This window comes from Pyxicephalus adspersus, chromosome 1, assembly GCF_032062135.1.
Source record: "Pyxicephalus adspersus chromosome 1, UCB_Pads_2.0, whole genome shotgun sequence".
Lineage (NCBI taxonomy): Eukaryota > Metazoa > Chordata > Amphibia > Anura > Pyxicephalidae > Pyxicephalus > Pyxicephalus adspersus.
Window position 1 is genome coordinate 116,770,704 of NC_092858.1, and position 12,117 is coordinate 116,782,820.

General features: G+C 35.9%; 1 protein-coding gene across 2 annotated transcripts in view; it reads left to right on the forward strand.

Moving 5' to 3' along the window:
• The first annotated feature begins 1,640 nt into the window (after positions 1 to 1,640).
• Positions 1,641 to 12,117, forward strand: part of CDK18 (cyclin dependent kinase 18) — a 101,814-nt gene continuing 91,337 nt past the window's right edge. For both annotated transcript variants that reach the window (XM_072424991.1, XM_072425002.1), the window contains exon 1: positions 1,641 to 1,798. The gene's annotated coding sequence lies outside the window, so the exon portion shown is untranslated. The remainder of the gene's footprint in view (positions 1,799 to 12,117) is intronic.

Here is a 12,117-nt window from a genome sequence, read left to right on the forward strand (position 1 = left end):
ATATATCTACTGCTCACTAGCCTTTATTTTACACTGTTCACTAGTCTATATTCACATTACATAAAATGTAAAGAATACATATATTTTATTCCCCAGTCATGCAGGCGAAGACTTATTTCAGCCTTGTATGTGTTGGCATCTTCTGGCTTTGGCACATCACATTCAGAGCCCTACAAGGACAGGCAACTGCATGTCCTATAACCCTTTGCCTGCCAAAAACATACAGTATCAGCCATGACAAGCCAAGTTTTAAAATAGGCTTTCTTCTTGCACAATAGCCATAAACTTGTTTTAAGTTGTGTCATCTAGTTTTGTGTACTTTGCAGACGTGGTCCAAGTAGAAAGATACATTTACACCATTTGTAAGACCCCTTTCCCATCCTTTATTATCAGCTCTATGTGAATCGGTGACCTTTGCAGGACGGTAAGAGATGGATAACTGGGGAACTAGCACAGATTTTCTGTACATTGACAAAACTGAATTGTGACCATCTGGTGTTATCACTTCTATACCGTCCATTGACCGCTGGTGGACCGTGAGAAAATTTTGGTGGTCCACAGAACAATTTGGACGTTACTTGGAATTTTTATGTTTTATTATTAATAAAGCAAAAACAATATTCTAATAAATTCCTATATTCATAATGACCATTTATATTGTACTAAATTCACAAACTATACTAGAGATGGAAAAACAAGGGAGGCGCAGTGTATAGTCAGTGTACTCCTAAGTTGTATGAGGCAAACGCTTCAGTATTGTTTCCACCATTACAACAGTCACCCCGCGAATACCAATTCCCATCCTAATATTTTATTTTATTTGTTTGTTTCTCAGATGCTCTTTTAGGTAAGTATGACGTTACCTGTGTATTTTCTTTAACTGTTTTATTTAATAGCATCAAATAGTTTGACTTTGATAACTATCATTTCTTGGTCTTTGATTCAAATGAAATAAACCCATAATAAGTGAGGAAAAGCAAACAAATATTTTGCATTTCTTTAAAAATACCAGATAATGCAACTAATAATAATAGTAACAATAGTAATACTTCACATACCAGTGAGCTAATCAATAAATCAGAGCCTCCACAGTCCTTGTCAGGCACCATTAGGTAGATCATTACTTTACAAATGTATATATTTTTTTTTAAAATTCATATTAATAGCTCGCAAGATTTAAAATTATGAATATAGTGGTCCTTGAGGTCTGAAAGGTTGGTGACCGCTGCTCTAAACCACTCTCTTACAATTTTAGGCCCAACGAATCTCAGCGTTTTCATCTTGGAGTTTGCCCATGCATTGGAGATTTAAAATCCATTGACAAAATAAAAAACAGGCCAATTAGTATATTCAGGTAGTCAGCTAACTTCTTTTTCTGATTGTTGAACCTTGTCCTGACCAACTAAAATAATCCTGTAACATAACACTGAGGTTAGAAAAAGAATAAAGTGATATCATTTAATTTTATATGACTTTTGCTTTTATTAGTGTTGTCAATGGCTTTTAAAGTTTACATTCTGCATTTCATCATGCGAGCAAAAGTGAGAAAATCGGTCCAGCAACAAACGGGTTAAGAGGGCGGAGCAAAGGCGACACATCAAGGGCTTTGAAAGCAGAGAGCCAGGAGGCTGGGATTTCTGGCTGACATCCACAGGGCAGCTGCTAGCTCTCTCCTAGTGAGGTACTGGGCAAAGGTGGACGGGGAGGGGGCATCTACCAAACGTGAGGAAAGGGGGGCACCGTGCAACAAGAACATCCATTGGCAGCCCCCTGTCTGTGCTGTGTAAATAGAGCGAAGGTAAGCTGGAATGCATTTTAAAGGGACAGCACCGAGGTACCAATTGCACAGGATTTTTTGCCTGCGGTTTATATGGTTAGCTTGATATTTGTTGACTTGTACTTTAGTGTGAATGAGCATTTAGCACATAGAAATTACACCTGTGGAATGCACCATTCTGTGTGCTTTATACTAACAGAGGGCAGGTAGAATTGTGCAGCACGTGACTAACTCAGGATGAAAAGGTGAAGTTCACATTTATATCTGCACACTGTATGGAAATCATACCTACAGATAGGAAGGCTGATTGCATTGGTTATATCCCAGCAGCTGCATATGTGTTCTACATTTCTGTGATATATGTCATGATACATTAATTACCCACCATCAGGGCTAGGAAGGATTGTAGATGTGAGCTGTGAGAATGCCAGTGTTTAATGGCACAGATTTGAATGAGAAATACATTTTATGTAAACACTGAACAGAATGCCATTGATACTTCTCTATAGAACACATGAAGATCAATGAAAGGCATGACATTGCTTATTTTCCCTCTATGGGTTACATGTAGACATCATACTTGATATCACTTATTTACTTATGACATATTTATTTTTGTATTGTTTGTAATGTGAGCTTGTAAGTCAGCTAATATACATTATTTGCAAATGCGTGCGATATTTAGATATTGTTTGGTTATAATGAACTTTATTACCAGATAAGAGAATATTTCAATTTCATGTTTTCTTGTTTCTTTTTTTTTTCATATTAGTAGTTAAAATGCATTTTTGGAAAACGCTTAAACTATGATCATTGGTCTTATTCAATGAAAGTTTTATTGTTAATAGCAAGCAATCAGAATTCACTAATCAATGAAATCAGACAAATGCATAATAGATTCTAATTGGTTGCTGTACATTATTAGGAAATTAGAATTTTAAGTACAGTTTGCAGTAGTTGAAAGCATTTTACATATGCCTCAAAATTGCCACTTAAAACAGTTGTCAGTGGTTATTTCAGGTGACAGTGGCTATTGTTCCTTTCTATGGAGAGGGGGAAGTACAAGCGGGTGGTGTAGGGGACTGCAATACAGCCGGTTAGCGGTAAGTTGTTTAGGCGCAGCATATAGCTATATGATATTGTGGGAAACCTGTACTGATGCTAGATTTTCACCCAAGACAATCACAAACAGCAGACACCATCCTCATATTGCAGGCCCCAAATGGTGTATTCACCTGCTTTTAGAAGTTTCAAATCATGAGCTTCTGTAAGTGGCAGGATTTGTAAACATTCTGTGTCTCACAGACTGCAGAAGACTTCATCCAAAGGTAAGTGCAGTTACCATTTGGTACATGCATTGACGTGCATTGCCTGGCTATACTGTGTTAAAGAATTGGCACTCATGAATTAGGTCAAACATCTCTTTCATGTTGGATTAGTATAGTACTCAGCTCATGATTCCATATATGTAAAGGTGCAAAATATGCAACCTTGGAGGTTGATATCAAATACAAACCGATATGATATAGCATGCTCAAACAGAACATTAGCATGTTCCAATGCATAAATTCTCAAACCTATGAAAATGATTCACTTATAGCCCATTTGCACCACAATGCAGTTTGCTGTAGTGAAAGTGTTTTCATTCATTGAAGTACATTGTGTTACATTTTAATAAACTCCCTCTTTAAAACAAAAAGATTGCAATATACCCTAATGAAATGAAAAAGGCTACCTGCATTTATTTTGCAGCAGATGCACTGTGCTGGTCTGACAGCATTTCATTGCACCTATTCTGGAGGTGTGTTGGGGTGCCATTTACATATTACCACTTGTAATTGCAACAAGTAGTTTAAATGGGGCCCAAGGTTACTGTCAGATAGAAGCTTTTATCATTGCTGCTAACAATTAAAGCAAGGCAAGGCTGACAGCTTTTCACAGTATTTTGTGTCCGCATGAGAAAAATGGCTGGATTCCAGACCATGTGACAAGGCTACTGTCATTGAAGACCATGCACATCATCGCGTATAGGACATCCTTATAACTCTCTGCTAAGGACACAGCTTAAATCTTTTTTTTTTTTAATTCATTAATTTGTTTTTAACACCAGTAATGCACCAACATCTTTAAATGACAGCATTATGGCAGATTAGACTGCAATAAATGGAACTGCACATGTTACAAATGTAATGCATGTCTAGTCAGTTCTACTTTTCTGATGGCAATTGAACAGCTTATTTTAGGATTCAGAAATGCTGAACAGGTTTAAAAAAAAAACAAAAAACAATGTATGGAAGTTACCTAGTGTAACCATTAAAATTATTCCTATTACTTTATTTTAAAATAAACATTGAGTCTGATTACTTTCTGCAACCGACAGTTCGTATTTGCTCTACTTTTTCAGTATCAGCCCAACACTGTACATGTAGTAGAAGCAAAGCCTCTTTTCTAATCACATATCTGCGATCCTTTTATAAAACAGTAAGTAATCTGTGTAAAGAGCAAGGCCAATTTGTGCCTAGTCTGAAGTACTGGAAAAGTGGTTTTGGCAATTGCTTAGGGATCTGTAAAAGTGACCGCTTTCCTGGAAATAGGATAACAGGTCTACTGTTTGTATGTACAGGATAACAGCATTTCTAGCATGACATACAGTATACAAATCCAACTCCTTTTTAGACCTTCATCCAGAAGGAAAAAAGATAATTTGTTGATAAACATTGTTTCCAATAAAACACAATCTACTTCCTTGATTATGTTCTCATTTTTCATAATTAACCATTAACTGCCTGAGGCAACGTATGCTAACCTCCAGCAAAAATAGAGAAAATGTCACTGTACTTTCTCATTAACGCAATAGCGACATGGGTATTATAATTATATTTTGTGTTCATTACAGTGTGTTGTGTTTTTGTGTCAGCTCGGGGGTAGATCAATTGCTCATGTCAGCAGCTAACCAGGAGACTGGATGTTATGTGTGGCAGAAGCTGGCTTAGCTTGCAGTGAAAACCCTTTCCCTGCTGTGTGGTTCTGCAGTACAGCAGGGCATTAACACTTTCTTAGCTGACATTAATTCTTTTATCTTGTATTAGGTTGGGTAATCATTTTTGCATCTTGTACTAAGGACAGTTTGGACAAGGGAGAAAAAAAAGTGAGTAATTCAGACCTACAAATAATAAAGCTATCCAGCAAACATATCAACCATAGGTCATGTAAGCTAAGACAGATGCAGAAAAAGTGTTAAGTTAAAAAAGATTACAGTGATTGCTTGTTTTACCATCACAAGCACCATGTCTCTTAGTGTGAAATCATTATCCTAATATGCAGGCTGGAGGCAAATAATAAAAACCAGGGTCATTTTCTTAGTCGCACTATATTAATAGGCTTTCATGGGCTATGTGGGTGGTTTAACGCTTTTTGACTTCTAACAGGGTTTATTTCTGTGTGATGCTGTAAAAGAACATTTAAAAAGAATAATCATAATACACCTGGTGCAATAGTTACGGTTAACTCTTTTGATTCTCAAACACCTTGTGCAATCTGGTATATACTGTATGCCCTTGCGTATTTCATTACTAATTAACAAGAGCAGCTGTATAAGTAAGTGGGAATCAAAGCAGCTGGCTACACTCTAAAAAGGCTGATTTAATCATCACCAGGATTTACATTGGATTTGTGTACTAGATACCGAAAACAAAGAAATGGGTTTACTGATAATAGAGGCTTCTCCCAGGAACTTAGCCCTATAGATTTTGGAGGAACTCTAACAGTTTAAGTTCAGTTTATTTTCTTATTTGTTAGTTTGCATGCTTCTTTTTTCCAATGAGAGGTAGAGCAGGCATATTTCCCCAAATCATTGGGATGCCATCCCCAAATAGACATTTCAAGCAGAAGGTAATTTACAGAAGGGGAGGTATCTATGAGAGTGTAAGCAGACTTTCCATTATAGAGAAAGATTTGCTTTTAATTGCAGGTGTCTGCCTCCTTGCAGCCTTCTATACTTAGCTCCTTGGCCCTCTGAAGTTTTTCTTCCCTGGCCCCTATGGCTCTCTGAATTTGAAAAACATTTTCAATACCAGCCACCTCATTTGTATTGTGTACCATTTGGAATTGGATTGCTCTGGTTTCACTGTTTCTTGCTAAGTGGGGTTTATTCTGTTTGGGGTTGCAGACATTTGTTCACCTTCTTCAGCATACAGACCCCCCATGAGCCAGAGGATGAAAACTGCATGGGGTCAAGCCAAAAATGGCTGCTGTGGGGCCACATGTGGCCAACAGGTTACTAGATGGAGAGCTAACTGGATCTGATATAAGGTTATCCAGCTTTTTTTGTCATATACACTTCTTCACTTATACATATTGCTCATCTACATATTCACACAGGAATCAAAGTTTTAGGTTTACACACTGGTTTCTACTTATTGCAGTTTTGTACTATTGTAAGCTCATCGAGGCAGAGTCCTCCCCTCCCCCTGTGTTACTATCTGTATCTGTCTTTCATTTGCAACCCTTATTTAATGTACAGTGCTGCCTAATATGTTGGTGCTATATAAAACCTGTTTCATAATAATATTGTTGTGTACAGAAATAGTAATTGTAATATATATAGTATAAAGAAATTATAGTAAAAATTAGGGTATGAGTCCCTAGCTACGTATGCCACCTTGACTTGGCATATTCACTGATAATGATTCTGACTGACACATCTATGATTTCTTTATTACATGAAGGTTGTTTTTACAACCCAGTTCAATGTAACTGCTAATCAAAGGGCACGTCTATGGTATATTCCTGTTTTTTTTGGCCTATAAGAAAAGGGTGGCTGGAGCATGCAATTGCCTATATGGAACCATTACTTGACTGCCATTCTCTCAGCCATCCGCTCTGCTAAATATATGATATTAATAGCAGGGATTTTGCAAAGTATTGGCTATTTTAAATGCCATTACAATACAATTCCCATTTCTCAGTTTCTCATTCCGGCCCACAAAGATTTACTGGCAACAAGACACCCTTTGGATGAGGCAACTTGTTGAGATGGTGATCAGATAGGTTAGAGAACCCTGTCTGTTATAGAATGTTCTTTGCTCCTGATAAGCCAAAGCAGACATTTGTGTTTTGATCACAATAACCGCCACAGTTACCTTAAAATGGTTGGCTCCTGATGACACATTACAGCACCTATGTTTCTGTATGGCAAAACATAGAAAAAGAATGATCACTGGGTCCAAAAGATAAAGAAGAGAAAAAAACATGTGGACATAAAGGGTATAAATGTAACAACACCATAAATGGTACATACAGTATTTCTTATTTTGATTTGACAAGTGATAAACCTGCTATTAGGTATCTTTTCCCAGCAGGCAATTATGTTTCCACTACTAGATTACATTTGATGATATGTTCACAGGCAGGCACCAATATATATGAAATGAGGCTTCTGAGTAACTTTGTAACTTTTCTAGGGTTTGCTCTTTGTTATGTTCTGTTTGTACTGTTGTACTGTTTGAATGCATTTTTCAATGGTCAGAACAGTAGGAACAGTGACAAAGAAGATGGTTAATACTGCAAGGCTTTGTAGGAATTCATTTTTCCCATTATTTGTCATCTATATTTTAGTCTTTAAGCTAGGACTACTGGCAAATAAATATTGGCTAGGTAGAGACAGAACCTGTTTTGTGTATTTGTGTCATTTGCAGCAAACTAAAATCATTGTAATGCTAATTCCATAACTATCAATATGCAATATACCCCAGAAATCAATATGCCCCAGAAATCCTGAAGAAAATTTTCATCCATTTTTTTCATTGGGAAAAGGATGTAACCTCACAATTGACAACTTCCTCCTCTGAAAAACTTTGCCAAAACAATTTTGTTCTAAAAGGGGTAACAATAATCCACAGTATGTTTTCTGTCTTCTAGATTACACACTGGGTCCCTTCTTCCAGACAAAAAGCACAGAAGCACAGGTTTTTCTGTACCTTTGCTTTCTTTTCTGCAGGTAGCAATAAACTGAATGAATAGTGATTTGCATTTCTTATAACTGCTGACCTATATTCATTGTTTCTGTTAGCCAGTATGTGGCATTTTGTTTATAATGTATACCAATTTTAATATTTAATTCTACTTGTGATACATGGGCGGTGGGTGACACTTTTATTTTGAAACCCTTTTTAACTACCATGATGCTAAAGGACATATTGGCTGTGCCAGGCTGGAAACTAATGGGTGCTTTAACATATATATATAAATAAATGGGGAAAAAAATTTCCCTTCCAATGATAACCCTGCAACAAAAGATGAACACTGGACAGTCAATTACAAGAATAATAACTTAGTTGTTGATACATGTTTTAGTTACATGTTGTTTAGTTGTATATTTCAGTTAAGACTTTGTACCGAACAAAAGAACGTAAAAATAACCATGGAGTAGCATTTACTTTACAGGGTGACTCTAGTACAAACTTTGATTTTGTTTTGGATACAGTTGGGAAAGGTTTATAGACCCTCAGTATTTGTTACTGTTGGTATCTTTATCTCTGCTATAGGGACATAGGCAAAAGCAAAAACACATTGTATTACAGCGGGAAATGACAGGAATTCCAATGTTTCTATTGATATTTATTTCTTTTTGTTCTAATGGGAAAAGCTTCTCCCATTGTATTGATGAAGGAGGTATCTTCTTAAGTGGTTGCACTTATCTATCTGATCATGTGATCATTTTTGTCAAAATTGTCATTCTGTGCCCTTATAGTCATATATTATATTGTTATGCATTTAGATGATCCATTGCATCTGTAATGTGTTTAATCTTCTTAAATAATTTTCTGAAATCTGCACGTTCTATCCATTTTGCCAGGGTACAAAGGAGGTTAATTGAGTACACATCTCTATTTCATGGCCTTCAAAATCACTTCCTAGGAATTAAATTTCTCATTACCAAGCTGCTATATGTATTCTAATGTAGTTGCCAGGCAAAAGTTCTGTCTGCTATAAATGGTTATATAAAATACAAGTTTCTACAAAAAAGTTTTATTATATTCTGGTAATTGTATTAAGTTGATATAATGTCTTAACAATTAAGGGCCTCTTCAATTACCATGTTTGCTAGCTAAGGATATGCTAAATTTAGTGTTCCTAAACAGAAAATCATTGCCTCATGATTGGGACTTGTTTCTGTTATGTTTGCTTCATATATTTATATAAAGTATTCAATAAACAATCCCTGTTTATTAATGTTTGCAGCAGTTTTTTAAATTTTAAATGAAATATTTCATTGCCTAAAGTTGAAAATCAGGCTGGTGTTTATTGCAAAAAGGGACTACTTCTGCAATAAGTATTCTTGCCTGCGTGATGGCCCCCCTAGCTATCAAATTTTGCTGAGCTGCTCATGCCCAGCTCAGTTTTGCTTGCCAGGACACCTGGCATATCCTGGCTTTCCGCGCCTGCACTGAAAGAACTCTATGCCAATAAAGGTGTCAAAAAATGGAATGGCAGGGATAAAAAAGAAAGATGTCGGCACCCACAATGGAACAGGTACAGGTGAGTATCAACAGGGTAGTTACGCTTTAAGTCTTAGGTCCACATGAACTGTTTTCGCAGAGTTTAAACACCCAAATTTAAAATTTTAATCCTTTCCATTCTAAAGGGTCATGTTTGCTGAAACAAATTGGGGTGTTTACAAGCATTTATAGGTGTTTAGAAAACAATGAAAGTGTTAATAGGTGTTTTTAAACGTTTGTACAGGTTCACAAATGCTTCAACTAAAAAACAAATAGAAGCGTTTCTAGGTGTTTATAAGCAATAATTTTCATATTTGGCACTTAAATGCCTGCCTAAAACATCTAAAATGCCTATAAATTCCTCATCTGCTTTAAAGTGCCTTTGAATGATTGTATAAACACCCATAAGTGCAATTGGAGCTGGTATGGACATTTATAAGTATTCAAAAAAAAAATAAAGTGCAGATATTTTACTTTTAGGAGTTATTATTGAAACTAGTAAATATACTTGCTGAAACACTTTTTTAATTGTTTTTGGTTTTTCTTGCAGTTTTGTTGGCGAGTAAATTGTATTTAATGTCTAAAAAAACATGCAGTATGTAAATGCTCCCTACAAACATCCTTCTTCCTCGGTCATGGCTTCCAGCTAAGAATGTCATTGCAATATCATTAGAAAATGAAATGATTTGCCATGTAAGCCTGAAGAATGTTGGTAGGGGTTGGAACAGAAATGTTTTTTCTTTAAAAACTATAACAACATTTCTAAAATTGTAATACAGTATTTTAGATACACATAGTGCTTAGGAAAGTTTAATTTAAAGCTTATTTATCAGCCATTTAAAAGTTTACAAAGGTCTGTTTACATTTTAAAGACACTATAAGGTTTCTTTTCTGTCCTTTTGCCTGAAATCCTAACTCTGTGGAGGGTGCACTCTAGTCAGGATTTTTGTTTAGGGATACTGGTCTTCCTGTATAGTGCCTGCGTACTCTCTTGAGTAGTTGAGAAAAAACTGAAACCAGTGATAAGTCTAGTTGTCTGTAAGACAATATTCCTCCCACTGACCATCAATATAAGGTGTATTCTTTCCTTTATTTACACTAAGAGGGTCCTTTTCCCACTGATCATCATTGTAAGAGGGCACTTCTGTAATTCCTAACAATGAAGTGTGTCCTTTTCCACTGCTTACCAATTTAGGGGAGGCTTTCTGAGTTGTACAGTAGATGGGTCCTTCAAAGATACTTACCAATGTGGAGGGGGGACCCCTGCACTGCCATCAATGATGGGGGCATTGTTTTATGTCTTCAATATAGTGTAATTTCTCTTTCTGGTGTTCTAAGAGTTGCAAAAGCTCTATATGTAAGGAAACAAAGTATTAACAGTTTTTGTAGTAACAGAATAACAAAAAATGTTAAAGTGTTACTTGGTCCAAAATCTTTTAGGGTATATTTAAAACAAAATAATTGAAAGTATAAATAAAAGTGTAGTTGCCCATAGTGACCAGTCCAGTTCCTTTATGCATTTAATAGAACAAAAGTTAAACACTGGTTGGTGGCTATGAGCAACTCGAGTTTTGTTACCAATTTATTTTCCACTGTTTTACAAATATCTACTATAAGGCGCTGATAGTTGCTGGAGAGTTAAATCACCAAATGGTTTACAATGTTCTTGGTGACTTTGATGCTGAATCCATGTCTTTCATTATGAGTTCGGTTGAACTGACGTTTGAGTATCTAGCTACATACCTAAATGACCTTTCCCCTTTTTGTGAGACTGTACATTTAATCACCAGATGAAAAGAGAACTGTACAAAACAGATCAAAGTGACCTGCAGTATAATGTGTACTGTCAAAAGCAAATGCATTCTCCAAAGTAAGTGGCAGATACAATGTAATCCAGATCAAATAATAATTGCTTAATTTGAATTGGCCTTATGGTTTTGTTGTATTCTAAAAGGCAAGCTTGTTATTTCTACCCATGTCAAAGCAAAAATAAGTTGCTTTGGTTGTTGTTTATTATGAAAGTATAGTGTGGCAAATACTTTAAAGGAAAAAGTAATGACTTGTTCGATTTCAAATATGATTGTTAGCCTAGAAGCTAAAAACCAAGGTTCTTTTTTTTTTTGTAAATTTCTGTGTGTTTGGTCTGATATATAATTTCAAGGTGCTGAAAATGACATGTTAAGTAAAATTGTGAAATAGGTATAAAGTGGAGACATTTAAGGTATTTTTATTTCGAGTTTCACAGGGAATATTCAACACACATGCCAGTAAATATCAGGAAGTATCACAGATGAGGTTTTTTTTTCTTCATAGAGATACATATGATAAATACTCCACTCTAAGATATGACTAAAATTTACAATGCTGTGGGTTGCCCCCAAACTGTACTTGTTGGACAGGCAAAGGGAATTAATTGAAATACTTATTAATTAGGAATATCTTCCAGAATATCTAACAGGCTGCTTATTCTCTGCACACCTAGTCCCTTAAACCTGCTTCACTATGCTGCTTTACCAGCTATCTGATGTCTTCATATACAGTGCACAACCAGCTGTCCTGCATTGTATTCTAGGACATCCTTGAGTGCCAGACAATGCAAGACAGCACAGCTTCCAGGGGAACTAGGACTGAGTTGAGTCAGAACATTTTAAAAAGAAAACAAAAAATAACTTATTCAAAAATATATTTTGTTATGCAAGCTAGTCCTAAAGTTACTTTCAGGTTTATTGATTCGTGCTGCTGACAAAAAATTTGCCCTGGGCATCTAGATATCAATGACTTTTGTTTGTTAAAAAGTCCATTGTAGAATAAAGAGGATATGATATCATATGTTTGAACATG